General features: G+C 46.8%; 1 protein-coding gene across 1 annotated transcript in view; it reads right to left on the bottom strand.

Moving 5' to 3' along the window:
* ripor3 (RIPOR family member 3) overlaps positions 1-16,472 on the bottom strand; it is a 68,215-nt gene that overhangs the window by 42,114 nt on the left and 9,629 nt on the right. The gene's annotated exons all lie outside the window — the stretch shown is intronic.

The raw sequence follows: 16,472 nt of genomic DNA, 5'->3' as shown, positions 1-16,472 counted from the left end.
TAGATCCAGAGCTTTGTCTTCCTCAGCTCTCTTTGCATCACAACGGTGCGGTAGAGCGACTGCAGCTCCGCCCCCGCTGCTCCGATTCTCCGGCCAAACTCACGCTCCATCGTCCCCTCACTCGTGAACAAGATCCCGAGGTACTTGAACTCCTTCACTTGGGGTCAGGACTCATTCCCTACCCTGAGTAAGCAATCCACCGGTTACACCAAGAACTGGATGAATCAGCTGACGTTATCCACTCAGGACAAGATGTCGCTACGTCAGCTAGCTAGCAATTTGTCCGCATTAGCAGCAAGCTAACATTAGCAGCTAACAGCACAGGGAGTGTACCAATTCCCCCTGAGTCCTATGTTCCCCGAGTCCTATGTTCCCCAGGTCCTATGTTCCCCGCTTTACACAGAAAGGCTCCTCTGTTCCCCGGTCTGTTATTTTTTCCACAATCAGTGACCAATTCCCCGGCAAATAGGTCTATGTGGACCCTTAACACCACTAATAATACCCCTAACCGTGACCCCAAACCCTCACAAAATGCTGAATTAAATCAGCGAAGGCATAAGCTTGTGCGAGCAGGGAAAAAGGGTCCAATGCGGTCCTATGGGGTCCCGAGCAGGGAACATAGGATCTGGGGAACATAGGGATGACCCGTCAGCCCAATATATTCCAAATATCAGGATTTTAATCAGCACCAGCATCGTTGTACACATGCTGTGCCTCTGCTACACTCTTCAGTGGCCAGCAGCCCGCAGACCCTCAGCCAGCTTAAACCCCAGCACCGGGGGTCTGATCTTATACCGGCCAGTATAGAGTCCCCCTCCCCAGGGCAGATGCCAGACTAACGTCCGTCTCTGGGGCCGACGCTGCAGAATGTAGAACAGAAGAACGTGTGGTTTGTTTGTTCTCTACTGCGTGACTAATGGCCTTGAGTGTAAACTCTGCGTCGTAAGCGTGTCTCTTAACAGGAGCCATTTTGGGCTCTTTACACAAACACACACATGGAAATGAAACGGCACGCTTCACGCAGTCGTATATCTCAACATGCACCGCGCGTTACTTCTTCTACGGGGGAAAATAGAGTCGGCGGCTGCTCACCGTAGTTGGAGACCTGTTGTGGCTCAATATTGGTCCATATATAAGACGCACCGGATTATAAGGCGCACTGTCGGCTTTTGAGACATGTGAAGGTTTTTAGGTGCAACTTAGAGTGAGGAAAATACGGGGAATGGCAAAGAGAGACACAGGAGGACGGACAAAAGTGTTGGTTAAAGGTGAGAAAGTAAAGAGTGTGTGAGAAGAGCTGTCGTCACTTCTCTGCCTTCATGTTTCAGCCATTTTACACATTCCTCCATTTTCTCTGATCTCTTCATTCCTGCCTCTTTTTCTCCATCACTCGCTCTGTTCACGTCCTTCCCTCGCTCCTTCCTCCCTCCCTGCCCGTCCTCCCCCCGTCCTCCCGCTGTGCGCTGTGTTAATGCAGTGATATCCAGGGTTCCTGTGTGTTTAGGCTCGAACCGGAGCAAAAGATTAAAAGACTCGAAAGTAACTTAATCTCTTAAGACTGTTGACATAAACTTTTCGTGCAGTGTACATCCCTATTTTCCTGAGGAGATACAAACATCTGGGCTCTTCTCACACACACACACACACACACACACACACACACACACACACACACACACACTGACCACATCTGTGTGTTCTGGCATGTTGATGAACATAATCCTTATCTGATTATGTTCATCAATAAACAGCTGAGTGTGGAGTTATGTGAGCAATGATAACTCTGGATCGTCCAGCTGTGGATTAAACGCTGTTTATGTTTATCAGGACCAACTTCCAGACTTTCATCAGACAGGAAAGAGATTTTACTGTGAACTGATGAGGAGCCTCTTTGTGAGCGTCACATTAAAGCTGTCAGGAATGTGTCCTCCGAGAGGTTCACAGGGTTCGGGTTCAAGTGCTGCACTAACGTTCGTGACGTTCGTTTGTCACGTTCGTCACCATACAGATACAAAACCACCACAACAAGATGCAAAACCAACACAAAAAGATACAAAACCACCACAAAAATATACAAAACCACCCCAACAAGATGCAAAACCACCACAAAAAGATGCAAAACCACCACAAAAAGATACAAAACCACCACAAAAAGACAAAAAAGATACAAAACCACCATAAAAAGATACAAAACCACCACAAAAAGATACAAAACCACCACAAAAAGATACAAAACCACCACAAAAAGATACAAAACCACCACAAAAAGATGCAAAACCACCACAAAAAGATGCTAAATGACTAAAAATAGATACAAAACCACCACAAAAAGATACAAAAACACCACAAAAAGATACAAAACCACCACAAAAAGACACAAAACCACCACAAAAAGATGCAAAACCACCACAAAAAGATGCAAAACCAACACAAAAAGATACAAAACAACCACAAAAAGATACAAAACCACCACAAAAAGATACAAAACCACCACAAAAAGACACAAAACCACCACAAAAAGATACAAAACCACCACAAAAAGATGCAAAACCACCACAAAAAGATACATAACCACCACAAAAAGATACAAAACCACCACAAAAAGACAAAAAAGATACAAAACCACCACAAAAAGATACAAAACCACCACAAAAAGATACAAAACCACCACAAAAAGATACAAAACCACCACAAAAAGATACAAAACCACCACAAAAAGATGCAAAACCACCACAAAAAGATGCTAAATGACTAAAAATAGATACAAAACCACCACAAAAAGATACAAAAACACCACAAAAAGATACAAAACCACCACAAAAAGACACAAAACCACCACAAAAAGATGCAAAACCAACACAAAAAGATACAAAACAACCACAAAAAGATACAAAACCACCACAAAAAGATACAAAACCACCACAAAAAGACACAAAACCACCACAAAAGGATACAAAACCACCACAAAAAGATACAAAACCACCACAAAAAGATACAAAACCACCACAAAAAGATACAAAACCACCACAAAAAGATACAAAACCACCACAAAAAGATGCTAAATGACTAAAAATAGATACAAAACCACCACAAAAAGATACAAAAACACCACAAAAAGATACAAAACCACCACAAAAAGACACAAAACCACCACAAAAAGATGCAAAACCAACACAAAAAGATACAAAACAACCACAAAAAGATACAAAACCACCACAAAAAGATACAAAACCACCACAAAAAGACACAAAACCACCACAAAAAGATACAAAACCACCACAAAAAGATGCAAAACCACCACAAAAAGATACAAAACCACCACAAAAAGACACAAAACCACCACAAAAAGATACAAAACCACCACAAAAAGATGCAAAACCACCACAAAAAGATACAAAACCACCACAAAAAGATGCAAAACCACCACAAAAAGATGCAAAACCAACACAAAAAGATACAAAACAACCACAAAAAGATACAAAATTACCACAAAAAGATGCAAAACCACCACAAAAACATGCAAAACCACCAAAAAAAGATACAAAACCACCACAAAAACATGCAAAACCACCACAAAAAGATACAAAACCACCACAAAAAGACACAAAACGACCACAAAAAGATGCAAAACCACCACAAAAAGATGCAAAATGACTAATAATAGATGCAAAACCACCACAAAAAGATACAAAACCACTACAAAAAGACACAAAACCACCACAAAAAGATACAAAACCACCACAAAAAGATGCAAAATGACTAAAAATAGATGCAAAACCACCACAAAAAGATACAAAACCACTACAAAAAGACACAAAACCACCACAAAAAGATGCAAAATGACTAAAAATAGATGCAAAACCACCACAAAAAGATGCAAAATGACTAAAAATAGATACAAAACAACCACAAAAAGATGCAAAATGACTAAAAATAGATGCAACACCACCACAAAAATATGCAAAACCACCACAAAAAGATGCTAAATGACTAAAAATAGATGCAAAACCACCACAAAAAGATACAAAAACACCACAAAAAGATACCAACAGGTTCTCTAACTACGCTGTTGGTGCTTTGTTGTGTGTGTATGGACTCTTCTCATGCTGCTGCAGAGGTTTGCTGTTATTTTCAGCAGCATTAGTGGTTAAAAAAGACCTTTGAATGCCTTCAAACTGCCCCGAGCTAATCACTGTTAGCCACGTCCGGATGTTAGCGACTCTGGTAATTCTCCGTTAATAGTTGTTACACAGAAAAAAATGTCTCGATGGTCGAAAAAGACCATGGGATGATTTTACGCCCGAATTACACTTTAATGAAAATGTGACATGTACATTTAGAGATTTTCCATTTAATCTATTTGTACATTTCTTTGTGATGTTAAAAACTTAATTTAAATTTGAATCCCACAGTCAAACAACTTAATTTGCTCCGGCGTTGTCTCTCACATGCATACGTTGTCTCTTAGGGCGCGCTCACACTGTCCTTCCGTACCGTGCCCAAACAGGTTTCATGGGTAAGTTCTGGTTCCTTTGACCAGTGTGAGTGCAACCGTATCGCGTCTAGGGGCGGCACGCTTGTCGTCCACGGCCCGTTTGGGAGAGGTGGGCTTTAGTAAAGCACGTTTGCACGTGTACAAGCACGAGCGGTTCTGAGGTCATTTCCTGTGCGCCTGTTGGGACGTAGAAAAAAGAAGGAGGGACCATGCGCGGACATTTCAAACAATGGCGGTGAAAGGTTCACGTTGGTGTGATGCGGAGGTGGAGTGTTTACTGCAGATTTGGTCGATGAAAAGATTCAAAAACAGTCGACAAGACGCACAAAAACTCCGAGGTCTACGGAAAGATCTGGAAACAAAGCCACGCATCGCCATGACGTCATCAATGCGTGTGACGTGTTACGGCGTGATGACGTATAGGCAGCAAGAAGCATTCTCCGAGGCCCAGGTAGTGTGAGTACAAACGGGCCTGGAGGGGGGGACAAGGACCCTAAAGCACGGGGCGTGGTGTGGACGCACAGTGGGAGGGCGCCCTAACACTCCCTCGTCAGGTTTCTGTTCCACAGACTTAAGTGGACCTGGCTGAAGCTGATCTAAATCCAATATGGACGCCACGTGTCTCTCAGAGGCTTTTCTATCCGTCTCAGTCTGAAGCACATTTCTTTCTTTCCACACCTTTTTTATTTCCACAGCTGAGACGACTCAACGAGGGAAACTCCTCCTGTCGTTCTCTCTTCATCCATCTCTCACTGGCCTGTGCGTCCCCGAAGACAGAAGACAGATAAAGAGACATCACTCTGTCTGTGGAAGTCTTTCCATTACTTCCTCGCTCCTAATATGTCTCCTTCATTTGAGCCAGAGGAGGAGGAGGAGGAGGAAGAGGAGGAGGAGGAGGAGGAGGGAGGCTCTGCGTTTGTAATCATACCAACTCTCCACGGTCCTCCCCTCGATTAGCCCGGCTGTCAACACCACTTAAACTGATCCCTAAACATGCCGAACACACACATCAACACACACACACACACACACACACACACACACACACACACACACACACACACTGTCCTCCGATCTTTGCTCTCTCCGTCTTTATTTCCCTGTCTGAATTTGTGTTAATGTTCATGCACGCTGTGTGGTTTCTAAAAAAGCATTATATTGTATTTATTAACGGCTTTATTCAGCTGTTAATTACGGTTTAATGTATTAAATATTTATTTAATCACTTAATAAGAGGCTGTGTCTGTGTGTACAGTAAAGATGCAGCATTTAACAGCATTAAAAACAGCTGTTTTACATCTGATCTGATCTGCATTGATGACGTCATCGCGATGCGTCGCTTTAATCACTTTAGGGCGCACTGTCCGTACCGTGCCCCGTGCTTTAGGGTCCTTGTCCCCCCCTCCAGGCCCGTTTGTACTCACACTACCTGGGCCTCGGAGAATGCTTCTTGCTGCCTATACGTCATCACGCCGTAACACGTCACACGCATTGATGACGTCATGGCGATGCGTGGCTTTGTTTCCAGATCTTTCCGTAGACCTCGGAGTTTTTGTGCGTCTTGTCGACTGTTTTTGAATCGACCAAATCTGCAGTAAACACTCCACCTCCGCATCACACCAACGTGAACCTTTCACCGCCATTGTTTTAAATGTCCGCTCATGGTCCCTCCTTCTTTTTTCTACGTCCCAACAGGCGCACAGGAAATGACCTCAGAATCGCCGTAGGCCTCGTGCTCGTACACGTGCGCACGCTCGTGCTCGTACACATGCAAACGTGCTTTACAAAAGCCCACCTCTCTCAGACGGGCTGTGGATGGCAAGCGTGCCGCTCCTAGGTGCGGTACGGTTGCACTCACACTGGTCAAACGAACTAGACTTTAGCCTTGTAACGTGCTTGGGCGCGGTACGGATTGACAGTGTGAGTGCGCCCTTAGCGCCGAAGAGGCTGTTAGAAACAACGGATCGCAAAATGGTTTCTTTAGTCACTTAATGGACACAACCAGCATCAGCTCCGGTTTTGAACCTGTTCCCCATTGAGACAGTCTGATGGATTCAGCAGGAGATAAGGAAGGATGCACGTCTTTATGGCGCCAGAGGGTCCTCCAGCTGCTACTGCCGTTTAGGACTCACACACAACGTTTAAACTGCCTGAACGTTACATATGGAGTTTAATTAGCTCTCCAGTAGGTCTCCAGTGAACACACTTGTTATTTAAACTTCTTAATCTAAATCGCTTTTAAGTAAGAATCTCTTCTACTGTTGAACCTGTTCATCGCAACAAGATGGCGTTCGTGCGGTCGACTCCTTCTGTTTATGGTTGCGTTGAGATTTGTTCTGCCTGAAACAACAGGATGAGTCTGGAGTCTATGATTTGTGCTTCTGTTTGGTCTGTAGTTACCACACAGGGACGTAAAACGCATGTTTAGTGCATTAACTTCTGTATTGACATCGTTTAGGCGGGGCGATGTGTTTTCCGTCTGCGTACTTAAAGTGCGTTTCTGGTCTGCAAAGGTCCGACAAAGGGCGGATGGTTCATCAGGAGATGTGGCAGTAAACTAAAGTATTCTTTAAACCTGCATTAACTGATATGATTGGGTTTTTTTGGAGGGGGAGGGCGGGGTGCAGTGGAAACCTTTAAACTGCCGAATAGAGAAAGTCTAAGCTTAAAACTGTCTCTACACAGGAGGCGTTCAGGTGCAGCGTTGAGCGTAGGTCACCCAATCACTTTAGGGCGCACTCCCACTGTGCCTCCGTCCCGTGCCCCGTGCTTTAGGGTCCTTGTCCCCCCCTCCAGGCCCGTTTGTACTCACACTACCTGGGCCTCGGAGAATGCTTCTTGCTGCCTATACGTCATCACGCCGTAACACGTCACACGCATTGATGACGTCATGGCGATGCGTGGCTTTGTTTCCAGATCTTTCCGTAGACCTCTGAGTTTTTGTGCGTCTTGTCGACTGTTTTTGAATCTTTTCATCGACCAAATCTGCAGTAAACACTCCACCTCCGCATCACACCAACGTGAACCTTTCACCGCCATTGTTTGAAATGTCCGCGCATGGTCCCTCCTTCTTTTTTCTACGTCCCAACAGGCGCACAGGAAATGACCTCAGAACCGCCGTAGGCCTCGTGCTCGTACACGTGCGCACGCTCGTGCTCGTACACGTGCAAACACACTTTACTAAAGCCCACCTCTCCCTAACGGGCCGTAGACGGCAAGCGTGCCGCTCCTAGACGTGGTACGGTTGCACTCACACTGGTCAAAGGAACCAGGCTTTAGCCGTGAAACCTGTTTGGGCACGGGACAGAAGGACAGTGGGAGTGCGCCCTTAACACAACTGTCACTAACGGCAGACTACATCCATCTATTCTTCACTAATCTAAAAAAATAAAGTGGGAATTCTGTACTTTATATTCAGACTTAAACTATAAAATCAACTTCCTTTGACCCCTGCGTCTGTATAATGTTGCTTTAGTGTAGCCGGCGCCCTTATGGAGCAGAAACTCGATCCGTGGAAATGAGGAGAACGCATACATTTGGCGCAGCGTGCAATGGCTTCACAAAGACGAGGGTAAAGTCTGGAAAATCTGGCTCTGAACCTGCACGCGCGCCAAGACTGCAGGGGTAAAAATGTATGTACTCATGATACTTTAAAGCCCTGACGATAACATCTGAGGTTGAATCCTTAAAGCCTTTCACTTGTTTCACTGCTCTGCTTGTTATCAGGCCACTTGGAAGAGCAATATGATGATTTATTCTTGTTTTTTCACTTTGCATAACTCACTCTGATCGTTGGCCCAGTGCCTAAAATCCAGACGTGAAGCTACAAACTGTTTTTCCTTTCACATGATTGACTTTACTTGGCGAAGGGTGGGCCATTGAAAGGGCCCCGTGGGGTGAGCTCAGCCAATCTGGAACTTCACCCAAGTGTAAAATGGAAATTCTTGTTCTGCCTCCCGAGGCCACGAGCGTTTTGCTCAGACAAACGACACTTAAGGGGGGTTCCCGACTCAGCAACGGCTCAGAAAACCTGCACTAAAAACCCGACACTTGTTGTTCGTTTAACCCGAGAAAGGTCAAGTGAAGCTGGAGGAAAGTTTCTCTCTGCTAGGTTCCTTTTCTCCTCAGCAGGTAGAGCAAAAATCAGACGCTGTAGGAAAACCGCATTCATGACGAGGAGTCTGTTGGAAACCTGTTTCTTCTTGGCGCTCGAACAAAGCGAACAGTGATCCAGCTCCGTAGTGAGAACAGCGTCACGGTGAATCAGCTACAAAGACACACCACTACCTTTTCGTCCTTAAACATTCATTCCTCTTCTTCCTCTTGTCCCTGTCCGGGGGCCACGGGAGGGCTGGAGCCGATCCCAGCTGACATCGGGCGTGAGGCGGGGTCCACCCTGGACAGGACGCCAGTCTATCACAGGACACATAGAGACGAACAGAGACAGACAACCATTCACACCTACGGGTGATTTAGAGTCATCAATGAACTGAACACCTGCACGTCTTTGGACTGTGGGAGGAAACCGGAGAACCCGGAGAAAACCCACGCAGACACGGGGACAACATGCAAACGCCACACAGAAGGGACCCAGCCAGGACTCGAACCAGGAACCCTCTTGTTGTGAGGCGACAGTGCTGACCACCACCCTAACGTGTCGCCCCTCAATCTTAAACAGCGTTTCAAAAAACGAAAATGATCTCTGTCCATTTTAACGCGCCTGAAAACACATCATGTGACCAGACACACGTACCCTGGTCGTGAGCGTAAACAGGAAGTGGATCATTCCAACCAATCAAAAACACACCTGGTCCAACAAACCAACTGTGTGAAGACAGTTCAGGTGAGTGAGTAAGTCGAGTCAGGTGTGTTGTTGCTTGGTTGGACTGAAAACCTGCAGCCACAGCGACTCTTTACTGGATCAGTTTGACACCCCTGGTCTATTGTTAGAGAAAGTTAAAAACACTGGAGCAGAGATTTATTATCTCAGACTGATGACAAGGTGGCGACACGGTGGGGTGGTGGTTAGCACTGTCACCTCACAGCGAGAGGGTTCCAGGTTTGAATCCCGGCTGGGGCCCTTCTGTGTGGAGTTTGCATGTTGTCCCCGTGTCTGCGTGGGTTTTCTCCGGGTTCTCCGGTTTCCTCCCACAGTCCAAAGACGTGCAGGTGTTCGGTTCATTGATGACTCTAAATCACCCGTAGGTGTGAATGGTTGTTTGTCTCTGTTCGTCTCTATGTGTCCTGTGATAGACTGGCGTCCTGTCCAGGGTGGACCCCGCCTCACGCCTGATGTCAGCTGGGATCGGCTCCAGCCCCCCGCGAAGGGACAAGCGATTGAAGATGAATGAATGAATGATGACACTCTGGGACTGTTACAAAAGTCACACATAGTATAAGGCTGTGGAAAACACCAATTTGGAGTCGTTGTAAAGCAAATATGGCGAGGTATCAGAGGTGGACGGAGCCATGGCAACAGGAAAGGAGCACCCACACAAGAAGGATGAAATCTCCAAAGGTCTGTCAGCCTCCCACTGTGCCTCCGTCCCGTGCCCCGTGCTTTAGGGTCCTTGTCCCCCCCTCCAGGCCCGTTTGTACTCACACTACCTGGGCCTCGGAGAATGCTTCTTGCTGCCTATACGTCATCACGCCGTAACACGTCACACGCATTGATGACGTCATGGCGATGCGTGGCCTTGTTTACAAATCTTTCCGTAAACCTCTGAGTTTTTGTGCGTCTTGTCGACTGTTTTTGAATCTTTTCATCAACCAAATCTGCAGTAAACACTCCACCTCCGCATCACACCAACGTGAACCTTTCACCGCCATTGTTTGAAATGTCCGCGCATGGTCCCTCCTTCTTTTTTCTACGTCCCAACAGGCGCAAATAAAATTATGTCAGAGCAGCCGTAGGCCTCGTGCTCGTACACGTGTGCACGCTCGTGCTCGTACACGTGCAAACGTGCTTTACAAAAGCCCACCTCTCCCAAACGGGCCGCTGACCAGCAAGCGTGCCGCTCCTAGACGCGGTACGGTTGCACTCACACTGGTCAAAGGAAATACGCTTTACCCGTGGAACCTGTTTGGGCGCCGTACGGATGCACAGTGTGAGTGCGCCCTAAGTGTTATGTTCTGTGTATCTGGTCGACACAGAGGGGAGGACGTTATCTCACATCAGGAGTAAACAGGGGCCCCGTCCGCGTGTTGGGAGATGATAAACCTCACACACACACGTGCATATCCATACCACCACGCAGCACACTGTTGATGTTGGCAGCGTGGTAAATTACACACATTCAGGGTTCATAAAGAGCTGTCAGAGTAAATTAGCGTGACTCAAAATGCGTCTAAAACCAACATTATTGTTCGTTTTTCTGCCTAAAGCGGCTGTAATTGATATTTCTATAACAACAGTGGATCAAATGATGATGTGAAAACAACGCGGACGCAGTTTTAACCTCTGGAGGACGATCAGCTGGATCTGCAGCTCCCCTCGTTGTTTATTTATCTGGCTTAAACTTACTGTTGTGGGTCACTCGCAGTGATGTCATGGCGTCATTTTCACAAAAAAAAGGCTGTAAAATAACCCCGAAAGCCTCCGTACGCGACCTCCTCGGCTGCAAACACACACAAACATGACGCCTAATGAATCATCACGCTGCTCTGTGACCGCTGGATGTGGAAATAAGAAACTAGCCGTGTCAGCTTTAGAGGGTGATTTGTGTCTGGCGTGTCTGGACGCACGCTGCTGACCCGTCAGGGATCAGAACACGGGTTCGACCTTTGACCCTGGGTGTTGCCTGTGTGTCTGAGATCGGACTCGAGGGGGTTCGTAGATCTCTGTGGAGCCTGGATGAACTCTGAGAGTGTGGATGGAGGTGTGAGTCTGTGTGTGTAAGGGCCTGTCATCCAGACCATGTGTTTCTGTGAGTGTGTGTGTGTGTGTGTGTGTGTGTGTGTGTGTGTGTGTGTGTGTGTGTGTGTGTGTTTTCCTTACTAAGGCTGCCTTTAATGACACACTTGAGGCTAAACACCAGGTAATTGGGAACAAAAGCCGTCCAGTTCCAGGTCTTTAGTGGTTTACTAAACGAGCTGGTACATGAGTAAATAAATACATTTGACCTAATTTCACAATTTAAGGGCGCCCTCCCACTGTGCCTCCGCACCGTGCCCCGTGCTTTAGGGTCCTTGTCCCCCCCCTCCAGGCCCGTTTGTACTCACACTACCTGGGCCTCGGAGAATGCTTCTTGCTGCCTATACGTCATCACGCCGTAACACGTCACGCGCATTGATGACGTCATGGCGATGCGTGGCTTTGGTTCCAGATCTTTCCGTAGACCTCGGAGTTTTTGTGCGTCTTGTCGACTGTTTTTGAATCTTTTCATCGACCAAATCTGCAGTAAACACTCCACCTCCGCATCACACCAACGTGAACCTTTCACCGCCATTGTTTGAAATGTCCGTACATGGTCCCTCCTTCTTTTTTCTACGTCCCAACAGGCGCACAGGAAATGACCTCAGAACCGCCGTAGGCCTCGTGCTCGTACACGTGTGCACGCTCGTGCTCGTACACGTGCAAACACACTCTACAAAAGCCCACCTCTCCCAAACGGGCCGTGGATGGCAAGTGTGCCGCAGCTAGGTGCAGAGCGGTTGCACTCACACCGGTCAAAGGAACCAGACTTTAGCCGTGAAACCTGTTTGGGCACGGTACGGAGGAACAGTGTGAGTGCGCCCTAAAAACACTAAAATACAAATAAAAGTACAATTATTATCAGCAAAATGCACTTAAAGTAAACTTTGTTCTACAGTAAAACGTCCTGTGTCTATATGTTTAGATAATTATACTGATGCATCAACAGATCGGCGCGTTACTGTCGTTATTTTTTCATGGTGCCTTCAGGTGCACCTCGGAGACACTTTAAAGTTTTCATGGTGCATTCAGGTGCACCTCGGAGACGCTTTAAAGTTTTCATGGTGCCTTCAGGTGCACCTCGGAGAAGCTTTAATGTTTTCATGGTGCATTCAGGTGCACCGCAGGGAAGCTTTAAAGTTTTCATGGTGCATTCAGGTGCACCTCAGAGAAGCTTTAAAATTTTCATGGTGCATTCAAGTGCACCTCGGAGAAGCTTTTAAGTTTTCATGGTGCATTCGATGCACCTCAGGGAAGCTTTTAAGTTTTCATGATGCATTCAGGTGCACCTCAGGGAAGCTGGTGCACCTTGGAGACGCTTTAATGTTGTCATGGTGCATTCAGGTGCACCTCAGGGAAGCTTTAACATTGTCATGGTGCATTCAGGTGCACCTCGGAGAAGCTTTTAAGTTTTCATGGTGCATTCAGGTGCACCTCAGGGAAGCTTTAACATTGTCATGGTGCATTCAGGTGCACCTCGGAGAAGCTTTTAAGTTTTCATGGTGCATTCAGGTGAACCTCAGGGAAGCTTTAACATTGTCATGGTGCATTCAGGTGCACCTCGGAGAAGCTTTTAAGTTTTCATGGTGCATTCAGGTGCACCTCAGGGAAGCTGGTGCACCTTGGAGACGCTTTAATGTTGTCATGGTGCATTCAGGTGCACCTCAGGGAAGCTTTAACATTGTCATGGTGCATTCAGGTGCACCTCGGAGAAGCTTTTAAGTTTTCATGGTGCATTCAGGTGCACCTCAGGGAAGCTTTAACATTGTCATGGTGCATTCAGGTGCACCTCAGGGAAGCTTTAAAGTTTTCGTGGTGCATTCAGGTGCACCTCAGGGAAGCGTTAAAGTTTCCGTGGTGCATTCAGGTGCACCTCAGAGAAGCGTTAAAGTTTCCATGGTGCATTCAGGTGCACCTCAGAGAAGCTTTAAAATTTTCATGGTGCATTCAAGTGCACCTCGGAGAAGTTTTAAAGTTTTCATGATGCATTCAGGTGCACCTCCGAGAAGCGTTAAAGTTTCCATGGTGCATTCAGGTGCACCTCAGGGAAGCTTTGGAGTTTTCATGATGCATTCAGGTGCACTTAAACTCTTGTTGAGTCCACTTCTGCCTTGTAGAAGTGGCTTTTTGTGGTATTGAAGTTTAAAAACGATGGTATCATGACGAGCCTCGTCTCTCAGGCTGTAACTGTGGATCTTAATGTTTAAATGATACTTAACATAAAGTAAAAGTACCTTAATGCTGCGTAAGTACAGTGAAATATATGTAAAATATTCATATGAAGAGGTTTATGTCAAAACAGGGTTTAATGTGGAGTAACGACGTCCTGCTTCAGGTCCCAACAACAACTCTCTTTAAGTGTTAATCACCTTTTAATGGAGATGACGCTCTTTTAGACTCTTTAATTAACCCTTAAGCGTGATCACGGCTCACACAGACTGTTTTAAACAACTAAAAATTAAAGCTAATGCAAACTGAGGTCAGCAGCAAGTAACCTGAGCTCTGCTGGAGCCTGTTGTGTGCAAAAATGAGAAACTACGAGACCTAGGATCATAAATAAAGAGTATTTTAAAGGCTGTTTTTACGACATTCTTGCTTTATTGGCGAGCACGGAGCAGAGTTGTGACAGGAAGTCTGTGAGAGCAGACTGAACCCCCCCCCCCCCCCCCCCCCCCCCCGGTGTTTTGCGAACGATTAGAAAACTACAATGTGCCAAGTGTGTCCGACGGACTGCTCAGAAAACCCCTAAATCTAATAAACCACACATTAAAATGAGTTTCACGTCTTTTCCAGAGGCTCTTAATTTGAAAACATAACAATGAAACGGTTTCGAGAGAGCTGAGCCTGAAGGCAACGCTCTGGATCTACCGCTCAGTCCTGGTTCCTACCCTCACCTGTGGTCATGAAAGCTGGGTCAGGACCCAAAGAACCAGGTCCAGGTCCAAGCGTGTGAAATGTGTTTCCTCAGGAGGGGGGCTGGAGTCTCCCTTAGAGAGAGGGGGAGAAGTTCAGCATCCGTGAGGAACTCGGAGTAGAGCCGCTGCTCCTTTGTGTTGAAAGGAGCCAGTTGAGGTGGTTCAGGATCATCTGGTAAGGATGAACCCTGGGCGCCTCCCTAGGGAGGTGTTCCAGGCACGTCCAGCTGGGAGGAGGCCTCGGGGAAGACCCAGGACCAGGTGGAGGGATTAGATCTCCACACTGGCCTGGGAACGCCTCAGGATCCCCCAGTTAGAGCTGGTTAATGTGGCCCGGGAAAGGGAAGTTTGGGGTCCCCTGCTAAAGCTGCTGCCCCCGAGACCCGAAGAAGAAGAGGAAGGAGGAGGAGGAGAAGGAAGAAGAGGAGAAGGACAAGAGGAGGGGGAGGAGGAGAGGAAGAAGAGGAGGAGGAGGACAAGAGGAGGGGGAGGAGGAGAGGAAGAAGAGGAGGAGGAGGACAAGAGGAAAGAGGAGGAGAAGAAAGTAGAGGAGGAGAAGGAAGAGGAAGAAGAAGAAGAAGAGGAGAAGGAGGAAGAAGAAGAGGAGAAGGAAGAAGAAGAAGAAGAAGAAGAGGAGAAGGAGGAAGAAGAGGAGAAGGACGAGGAAGAGGAGGGGGAGAAGGAAGAGAGGGAGAGGAGGAGGACAAGAGGTAAAAGAGGAGGAGAAGGAAGAAGAGGAGGAAGGGGGAAGAGGAGCTCCAACCAGTCTGAAGAGCAAGAGGAGGAGGAAGAAGAGGAGGAGGAGGAAGAAGAGGAGGAGGAGAAGGAAGAAGAGGAGGAAGATGAGGAGAAGGAAGAAGAGGAGGAAGGGGGAAGAGGAGCTCCAACCAGTCTGAAGAGCAAGAGGAGGAGGAAGAAGAGGAGGAGAAGGAAGAAGAGGAGGAAGAGAGGAAGAAGAGGAGAAGGAAGAGAAGATGAGGAGAAGGAAGAAGAGGAGGAAGATGAGGACAAGAGGAAGAAGAGGAGGAGAAGGAGGAAGAGGAGGAGGAGGAAGAGGGAAGAGGAGGAGCTCCAACCAGTCTGAAGAGCAAGAGGAGGAAGAAGAAGAGGAGGAGGAGGAAGAGAAGATGAGGAGAAGGAAGAAGAGGAGGAAGATGAGGAGGAGGAGGAAGAAGAGGAGGAGGAGAAGGAAGAAGAGGAAGAAGAGGAGGAGGAGAAGGAAGAAGAGGAGGAAGATGAGGAGGAGGAAGAAGACGAGGAGGAGGAGAAGGAAGAAGAGGAAGAAGAGGAGGAGGAGGAGGAGGAGGAGGAGGAGGATTTCCAGCACCTTACAGCTGTGGTAAAATGACAGGTAGTCTTACTTATACTCAAGTAAAGAATTTGGGGACTTTTTCCATAATGTTTCCAAACACGTGTTTATCCGCGCACAGAGCGCCGGACCAGCTGACAGTGAGGGAGCGGGTAAATCCTGAGGGGCCGCGCACAAAAGTCTTTTCACTCCCACTTAAAGAAACTAAAAACATATTTTTGACTTTAGCAGCAAACGTGGAACAATGGAAATAAAGAACCTGATATCCACCATCTGAGAAAGTGATCACTCCCACTCTGGGATTTATTATTGTTCTCATTGAGAGTCCAATTAAAGCTGCACACTTAAAGCTGCATTCTCTCTTATGTCCACTTAAAGCTGCATTCTCTCTAATGTCCAAGTTTATGCTCCCAGAGGACACTTTAACACACGTTTTGGCTCCTAGAGGGCACTTTAACACACGTTTAGACTCCTAGAGGACACTTTAGCACACGTTTATGCTCCTAGAGGACACTTTAGCACACGTTTATGCTCCTAGAGGACACTTTAACACACGTTTATGCTCCTAGAGGACACTTTAGCACACGTTTATGCTCCTAGAGGACACTTTAGCACACGTTTATGCTCCTAGAGGACACTTTAACACACGTTCATGCTCCTAGAAGACACTTTAACACACGTTTAGGCTCCTAGAGGGCACTTTAGCACACGTTTATGCTCCTAGAGGACACTTTAACACACGTTTAGACTCCTAGAGGACACTTTAACACACGTTTAGACTCCTAGAGGACACTTTAGCACACGTTTATGCTCCTAGAGGACACTTTAACACACGTTTAG

Source organism: Echiichthys vipera (assembly GCF_963691815.1).
Source record: "Echiichthys vipera genome assembly, chromosome: X".
Classification (NCBI taxonomy): Eukaryota; Metazoa; Chordata; class Actinopteri; order Perciformes; family Trachinidae; genus Echiichthys; species Echiichthys vipera.
The sequence above is the reverse complement of the archived record's forward strand: the minus strand, read 5'-3'. Positions and strand labels throughout refer to the sequence as shown.